The sequence below is a fragment of the Mus caroli genome, unplaced genomic scaffold (genome assembly GCF_978045245.1).
Source record: "Mus caroli unplaced genomic scaffold, Mus_caroli_1 scaffold_2, whole genome shotgun sequence".
Taxonomy (NCBI): domain Eukaryota; kingdom Metazoa; phylum Chordata; class Mammalia; order Rodentia; family Muridae; genus Mus; species Mus caroli.
The window spans coordinates 177237270-177246848 of NW_028227257.1; positions in this window are offsets into that span (position 1 = coordinate 177237270).

Sequence of the window (9579 nt, forward strand, 5' to 3'; positions counted from 1 at the left end):
ATGGTCAGAAGACACAAACAGCCTCACCAGATACCACACCAGGACTCCAAAACCAGAGGGGAAGAAAGGGTTATACAGTTACATTTGTCCGGCTCTGCCTTTTAAATTTGATTTTGCATTTTAAACAATGTAACTTTTTTTTTGTCCCTCACTTAGTTAAAAAAAAAAAAAAGTGATTTTTTTTTTCAAAAGATTTCACAATGAGGAAAAAAAAAGTGGATGACACAGCAGGACCCCATGTCTAGATTTGTGTGTCCCTCCAAGGAGACTTAGCTCTTTGTTAATGTTGAAGGATGCTCTTTCTCAGTGGTGATGGAGGAATAATGCCCTGGGTTAGGGGTTATTGTTTTAATGAAACTGTACTAAGTCTGCATGTGTACTTGAACTGGAAGCATTGGGGAGCAGCAGAAGGGAAGGATTTGGTGTGATTTAATGTGCACTGAAGAGAGGAGTAAGTATCAGATCCCCCAGTTTTAATTTTGGGGACTGAATGACCAGTGATTGATGCTTCTGATACTGGAACTACTGGGAAGCTAACAAGTTTTGCAATAACTTCAACCTTCAAGATGCTAAGTTCTGTGCCTGCTGAATACTCCAGGTAACTGGGAAAGCAGTTTGGAATTTTGAGATGCAAATCTGTGTGTCATCCGCATGGTACCTAAGCCCCAGAGAGAGGTAGGATTAACCCAGAGGGAGATCTTGGACAGAGCACTGTATCCATGGAAATGTGAGCAAAGCTCTTTCTTCCTTCCCTATAAGGTAACAGGCACCTCCAGATCTACCCTCTCCTCCCCCATACACCAGGAGGTCTCCAGCAGCTCTGAAGCAAGCCTCTGCCTCTCTCAAGTTCTGCGTGGAACCCAGGGCCTTACACGCTAGCCAAGAGTTCTACCACTGAGCTCTACACTCCGACTCCAAAACTCTCAGCAGTGTGGGCTGCAGAGTCTTGGAGACACAGATGCCTTGATTTACTGGGAGGCACTAGACTTGAGGCTAACTACCCAGTGGACCATCTTACTGTGCTCAAGATGGCTTTTTTCTTTTTCTTTTTCTTTTTTTTTTTTAACCTGTATTGCTTTGCTATGGAACTCCCTCTAGTCAGCCATTCTGCCAATTTGTAATTCCAAAGAGCTCACCTGAAAGGGCCTCAGAACCCCATTCCCGGGAACCACCTCCCTAACATCCCTAGGTTCCAGTGATCCCATCTGAGACGGAGTTTCTCTGACTTGTACTACCAGGCTAAGGCTTATTAAAAATAAGAATTAACTAGATACCCTTGAAACATCTGGTAGGCGCAATGAGTTTTAGCCTCCCATTCTTCCAAAAGATATGTCCAAACTACACCACATCACCACAGTATATATGAACGTGGCTTTATTTAAAACAGGGCTAGCTGGAGTTTAGCTTGTTGGTAGAGTGACTATCTTCTCGCATGTGAGAAGTTCTGAGTTGCATCTCTAGCATTGTCAAAACAGCAGAGCAAAAGGATTCTTGTAGAAATGGAGTCTTTTGGGCTGGAGAAATGGCTCAGCAGTTAAGAGCACTGACTGCTCTTCCAGAGGTCCTGAGTTCAATTCCCAGCAACCACATGGTGGCTCATAACCATCTGTAATGGGATCCGATGCTCTCTTCTGGTGTGTCTGGAGATAGCTACAATGTACTCATCATATATATAAAATAAATAAATAAATTAAAAAAAAAGAAATGGGATCTTTGCAAATGAAAATGAATCAAGACGAATATAGATGGGTCCTAATCTAATGGCTGGTGTGTTCTAAGGCAGAGGAAACTGGACTGCGGAGATGGTTCAGTGGGCACAAGTGTTTGCTGGACAAGTCTCAGAACCTGGATTTGAATGCCCCAATCCATATAAAATTCCCTTAATGTACATTAAAGCTGCAGGGCAGCTGACTACAGTCCTATGTGCCTAGAAGGAGGTGGGAGGCAGCCAGCCTGGCTTCCATAGCACTGAAGAGATCTTGTCTCAAGTAAGGTAGAAAGGCAAGGACTGACGCCTCAGGCTCTCCTCTAACCCATCATCACATGGTACACAGGCACCTACACAAACACACCAAAAGGACAAGAGAAAAGCAATGCAAGCTGACATGTTGGTGCAACCCTGGAATCCCGGCACTTGGGAAGCAGAGGCAGGAAGATCATGTGCTTGAGAAGTCAGCCTGGTGGGCTACACTGTGAGAACCGTCCTAATAACAACAACAATAATAATCATAGTCATAATAATATAAATTTAAAAAGGAGGAAGGGATGGCCCTAGCAGGCTAGCGAGAGAGCTCAGCTGTTTTGCAAAAGACCCGAACCACATGGCTCATCATCACCACCTCTAGTTCCAGTTTCTTGAATGCCTTCTCCCTCTGACCTCCTTAGACATCAGCATAAATGTGGTGCATATACCTACATGCAGATAAAAACACGTAGATACAATGTATTTTCTTTAAAAGTTGGCGACATGAGCACATAAAGAGGCAGCTCTATGAAGACAGTGGCCAGGGATAGAGAGGGACACCCAAGGGTGGCCCTCAAACACCGGCTCCTGGAAGAGGCAAGGAACAGGGACACACAGATCAGCACTGGCTTCCTACTGCAGGCTGAGGACTTTCCCCTGATCATTTAGGGAATGTGAGTCAGGTAAAATCAGATAGATCCCTGGCTTCCACACAAAATAATTTCAGGAGTGGGCAGGAGGAGAATTATCAGAAACAGAAAGATTCTCAGGGCATGAGTATGGGCTTCTTAAGAGTTGTGGATTATTAAATGGCATTTTAAACACGGATCTTAAGTGGGAATAAGGGAATTAAGAGAGGTGCTCTGGGAGTGAGGAAGACACACCCAAGTTGACTGTGGGCTCCTCAAGGAAAAGTAACAGTTAAGTGTCTTAGCAATAGACTTATGTATCTTTTTAGTGACTTTCAAGGAACATCTCAGAGGGTTGCTAAGCAACCTTTCCCCTTTTCTCTCTCTGGTGCAAGATATTCTAGAGTAGGTCCAGTGGTACCTCAATGGGATTATAACCTGATGAGGTCAAGCTAGGCATTGTTAGGATCGTGTTCCAGGATTAGGGCATCTCCCTTTACTATAAAGGGGTTTTCTAGCAAGATTCTAAGAAAAATCACAGCTCTGCAGCTGGAAAGGGAGGAAGGAACTAAGTAAACATTGTTGACTATGTTAAACTTCTTTTTAAAGATTGACTTTTCAATTACGTGTCCATGTCTGTTGCTGGCACATGAAGAAGCTGGAGCTGTCAAGTCTCTCATGGAGCTGGGTTTACAGGCACTTGAGAGCTACCCAACAGGGGTGCTGTGAAATGAACTCTGGGCCTCTTCAAGAGCAGTATGAAGTCTTACCTGCTGGGCCACCCCACCAGACCCATGTTCCTTGTATCTGAGAGAGGATTTCACTATGCAGTCCCAGCTCACCTTGAACTCATGTAGACCACATTGCATCTGCCTCCTGAATGCTGTTGTGCTGGGATTCTTGGTTTTTTTTTTTTTTTTTTTGGGGGGGGGGTGTTTTGCTTTTTTTTTTTTTTTTTTTTTTTTTTGGTTTTTCGAGACAGGGTTTCTCTGTGTAGCCCTGACTGTCCTGGAACTCACTCTGTAGACCAGGCTGGCCTTGAACTCAGAAATCTGCCTGCCTCTGCCTCCCGAGTGCTGGGATTTAAGGTGTGCGCCACCACGCCCGGCTTGTGTTGGGATTCTTAACTAGGGAGAGCTTCACCCAGGCTCCTTTCCCCTTCCACGGACCCCAGGTTTTCTCCTTCTATTCTGTCCCATATTGACACCCAACTTTAAGTTACCAGCCTCTAGAACCCCGAGACTGGATCCTTACCACTTTTAAAGTGCCCAGTCTTGGAGCTGAGAGACAGCTCAGAGCTAAGCAATGTGTACCATCCTAGCAGTTGCCAGCCATGGCAGAGAGCTCTAGTCATCTGTAACTCTAATGCCAAAGGCAGCCAAGGTCTCTGGCCTCGTGCTATATGAAAAAAAAAAAAAAAAAAAAAAAGGAAGGGCATGGCTGCTCTTAGGTATGGTGGAGGAGAAAATTTACTGTAGTCAGGAGGAAGAGCATAGTGAGAGGCAGGGGCATCTAGGAGAGTCCAGAGTGGACATGACTAGAGTCCAGAGTGGAGCGATGTGAGGAGAGGTGGGGAGGGCAAGGAAGAGGTGGGTCTTAGAGGAACTAGGTGCAGCTGCCAAGAGGGTAAAGGGTAAAAAGGGGGGGAGGGGTAACTAAGTGGTAACTAAAATAGCTGGGCTATATAGGGAAGAACCTCTGGGGGTGTGTGTGGTGGGGAAGGACAGACATCCCAGCCCCTGGGCTGGAGAGAGAGAGAGAGAGTGTGTGTGTGTGTGTGTGTGTGTGTGTGTGTGTAAGGGTAGGGCATGCCAGCAATGCCCTGTAACAAGTAGGGACTGAGGGATGCTGGGAGAATCTGGCAGCCAAGTCCGCCTTGATATGTTAAACAGACACCTCAGCCATTGGTCCTAGGGCTTGGGACTTAATATTTACTCGTGTAAACATTCCCCCACCCCCAGACATATCTTCTAGCTCTCTGGCAGGAGAACCTACTACAATAGAAGGTGTGCCCCTATATAAAGCTCTTTAGAAACTGCCTCTTTACAGCCCCTCAGCCCCACCCCATAGGACACACTGGGCACTTTTCCTTTATGGGGAGAAGGGTGTACAGAGGCTGGGTCAGTCATTTTCAAGCTTACCATGTTAGTTAACAGTCCCACAAGGTGACTCTCACAGGAGGATTAGGGATAAGGGGGCCACTTGGGGAATGAACCCAAAAATTTTAAGTGGGCAAAAAGAAACCAGGAAGGGAGAAAGCCAAAGGGGTTGCTAATCCATGGCTAACCATAGAAGGTAACTGGGACGCAGCCTTGATGAAATCTCTTAAGGAACCACAGGGCACATTCCCAAGGCACTGGGGTTAGGCAGTAAGTACATGTTGTTGAGTGTGTTGAAATAGTGTTTGCTCGAGGACACTCATGTCCTAGTCTCCAGAAGAATGCATATGGTATGTCACAAGCAAGGAAAAATTTATGGTCCAGAATAGAGTGAAATATAATAATTGGTTGAGTTTAAAATAGGGCAATTATCCTGAGTTATTGGGGTAGGGTGGACCAGATTATAGGGATAACTTCAAATTACCTTAAGATCGTGAGAGATGTGGCACAGACCTGTAACCCCAACTACTCAGAAAGTGCAGGCAGGAGGATTGCATTAGCAAAAGCAACTTGGAGAGGAGAGAGTCTACTTCAACTTACAGGCTATGCCCATCGTGAAGGGAGTCAAGGCAGGAACCTGGAGGCAGAGCTGAGCCATGGGCAGAGGCTGTGGTGAGCCAGCCTTACTGGCTTGCTCATCTGCTTTTGCTCAGCCTGTCATTCCCCTACCCCCGGCCCCCGCCCCTTTGGATTTTTTTTTTAATTGAAAGTGACTTGTATGCTATATACTCTGCGCATAGTTTCCTCTCCCAGATCCTTTTCATCCTTTCAACTCAATACCTTCTTTTCTACTCCCTTTATAAAACAAATAAATCAGAATGAAAACAAACAAACAAACAAACAAAAAACGAAGGGAAAAAAACAATGGAAAAGCACAAGAAGCTGGGCGTGGTGGCGCACGCCTTTAATCCCAGCACTCGGGAGGCAGAGGCAGGCGGATTTCTGAGTTCGAGGCCAGCCTGGTCTACAAAGTGAGTTCCAGGACAGCCAGGGATATACAGAGAAACCCTGTCTTGAAAAACCAAGGGGCTGGTGAGATGGCTCAGTGGGTAAGAGCACCCGATTGCTCTTCCGAAGGTCCAGAGTTCAAATCCCAGCAACCACATGATGGCTCACAACCATCCGCAACGAGATCTGGCGCCCTCTTCTGGAGTGTCTGAAGACAGCTACAGTGTACTTACATATAATAAATAAAATCTTTAAAAAAAAAAAAAAAAAAAAAGAAAAACCAAAAAAAAAAAAAAAAAAGCACAAGAAACACATGCACACAACACCATACATGCACACATAAACACATACACACACATGCACATACACATATATGCATACATATGCACGCATACACACATACACACACATGCACATGCATACATACACACACATGCAAACATACACACAACAGCATACACTCATGCACATACATACACACATATGCACATGCACAACAGCATACACACATGCACACATGTGTGAGCATACACACATACACACAAATCTCATAAAAACACAAAAAATCAGAAACCATGATATATAAGCAAAAGATCAGTAAGGTTTAAAAAAAAACCCAAGCAAAGCAATATAAGACCACTCCCCATCCTTCCCCTCACAACCCCACCCACTGTGTTGTCTGTGTTGGCCATCTTCTCCTGAGCATGGTTCATACCCATTCCCGCCCTGTGCATCTCCGTTGGAAAAAACAGACTTTTGATTTTCAGCTGTTATCAGTTAGAGATACTTCTTGGTTAGAGATGGGAGCTTGTGCCCATTTCGCCCTCTTGGCACTGGGACCCTATCTGGCTTGGACCTGTGCAGGCCCTGTGTGTGCTGCTACAGTCTCTGTGAGTTCTTATGTGCTCCTTCTGCCTCCTCCCCTCCCCTTCTGCATAGCTCCCCTCACCCTGACAGGGTTAAATATAATTGGCTCTCCTTTGACCCCTAGAGTTCAGGGTCACTCACTCACATGTTCATGCTCATACTGTGACAAATGACTTAGTGGGAAGAAAAAAAAGGGAAGAAGTCAGGTAGAGAGAGAGGGAGAGATCGAGAGGTGTTAGGCAGAAGATACAGGTATGTGGGTGCTTGTCTCAGACTGGCTATTGCCTGCTCTAAGAAGTCTAAATAAACATTGGCTCCAAAATGACCCAGAGTTAAAGACTGTTCACTGTTTTCTAAACAAAGGTGAAGCTGTTTATTCACAGTCCAGGCTTCCTACTTTGAGTCTGAGGCATCCTTTACCCTTTGCCCTTTGTCCTAAGCTTCATCCTTGATAAGATAAGAATTACAAATTATCCATCCCTGCTCAGGAACGGTCCTTGGCGTTTACTCCCAGTCAGCCGAGTGCTAGCTCTATAGTGGAGACAGTTCCATAGTTAGACCTGGCTTCTGAGGCTCCAAATTGACCCTTGACAGATAAGATGAAAGATGAGGGCTGGCCAAGCTGGCACAGGCTTGTAATCCAAGAGGCTGAGGCAGGAGGATCATGAATTTGAGTCCAGATGGGGCTGTAGAGTGAGTTCTAGAGTAGCTTGCACACGTAGTAAGATCCTGTCTCAAAACAAAAGAGAGCAAACCAGAAAACAAGCAAGCACCCAAGACAAACAAAAATGCAAACGAAAATGTAAGGACAGTGACAGGAGAAGAGGAAATATGATTTATCCACATTGCCCAGAGCACTCAGAGCTGGGACACAGACAACTCCTTTCCTGAGAGTCCTTCAGCCTTGACCTTCTTGGCTTCCCTGAGTACTGCATCTCCCTCTGTTCTTCACAGCACAAGAAGTCTGTAGTACTGTTTCCTTCCAGGAAGCGAGCTTTCCACCTCCTTGCTTGGCAGGGCGATCCAAGTGACAGGTGAGTGGTTATGTGCATGAGCCTTCAGATCCCTTTCCACCTGCAGAGTATGCGATTCACGAACGGGATGGGTGTGGCCTGACTCTTGGTGCTGATGCCTTAGCTCAAGGCCTGGCCTATTGATGCTACCTTTCTCAATTTTTCTTGACTGTATCCACTCGTGTCCTTGTCCACAGATTTGCCTTACTCCATACTTGCTGTGCCCCAACATAACTTGCTGTATTTCCTAACACAAGTCTTTGCCTCCACCCTCCATCCCAATGCAGTGTTACTCAGGCTAGGCACAGCTTGGAGAATGCTGCACCTCCTGAGTACCCGGGGAGGGGCCTCTGTTTATGGAAACAAGAACCTCATTTGTGAACCCAACACGTTAAGGAAGGGTGGGTCAACTGCATTTATGCTCTGGGCAAGATGCTGAGACCCTCAGGGCTGATGAAATTCCCTGGGAGAGCCCCAGGTGTTCGCACATCCCCCAACTTAAGGCCATTGATGCCTTACATCAAAGCTCATTGCACAGTCACCCCAAGCATCAGAGACTCTTATTCTTATCCTAGAAATGCAGATGACAAACACCAGAATTTATGGAAGTCTCTGGAAAGAGAACTGTTAGTGTCTCTTCCTATTTTGATCTTTAATTAAATTGATTTAGCCTCTGTGTGTGCGTGTGTGTGTATGTGGTATGTGTATTGTGTGATACAACTTTTCCTGGAGAGACAAAACACATCTGTCTTCCAATCTCAGATAAGGAAACCATGACAGACCAAAGTGCAGATACCACCAAATTCCAACTTGGTGAACCAATAAGTTTTATTGGGTCAAAGACAACTGCCTCACCAAAGCCCACTCCAGGATGGGTGACAGCTCATATAAACTGGGAAACCTGGATCACACTGCCCAGGTATAGATAGCTAAAGAGGTTGGAAGGTGTCCTTCCAGGTGCCTTAGTTAGTCAAAATCTCCTCTTGGCAGTTCTGAGAGTCTGTGCAGGTGGGCTCTGCTTACCCTGGAAGGGAGGGGCCTAATGAATCTGGTCAGTTTCAGGGAGTTCCTGAAGCTGCTTTTGTGTTGTTTACTTCCCTTCTTAAGGAGCACCCCTGCAGGATGAAATGTGATCACAAAAAAAAAAAAAAATGTCCAAAACAAGATACAGGGAAAATATTCTCTCAGATTATAACTGAAAAAGTATTCAAGGAGTTAATATTATCATCCAAGAAAATGTTTATATGCCTTTGATGTAAAATGTAGGCTTGTCTACATTATACAATCATTCCAGGCATATAAAATGGCCCTTACAACTGAGGTGTGAATTCAGAGGCGTTTTGTAGATGAGACAAGGAGTGCCAGGTAAAGAGCTTCACTCGAGGTTGGGAAGGTTGAGATAGTGTCTTCAGTTGATGGCCTCTTGGTGAGAATACACACTGTCCACTGGAGATTGTCTTTTTCTGACTGCTTGATGGCTGGGCTTGGAGGAACTTCTGATCTATGCACTGAGACATCACCTGCACTTCCTTTCCTATGCTGGGTGTGGACAATTTCTTTAGACTTAGAACAGCAGTGTGTATGTATGGTGTACGTACATATGTATCTCATGTACATGCGCGCGCGCACGTGTGTGTGTGTGTGTGTGTGTGTCCAGGAGGTGCCATGCTCATGCACAATTGCCAAAGGAGGCTCTTGAGTGTTGTCATTTGGTACTCTGTCTGATCCCTTTAAGACAGGGTATCTCACTGAACTGGGAACTTGGCTTACACACAATCAAGCCCATCAGTCTTCCTGTCTCTACCCGCTACAGTGACAGGGTTGCAGGTGCCTAAGAAGCCATGCTTTTCTGAGGGTGCTGGGGATCTCAACTTAAGCCCTTATCCTCACACAGCAAGTGCCCTTCCCCACTGAGCCATTTCCTCTGTCTCTTATTTAGTTTTATGATATCGGGTTTCATGTAGAGCAGGCTGGTTTTGAACTCACTGTGCAGCTGAGGC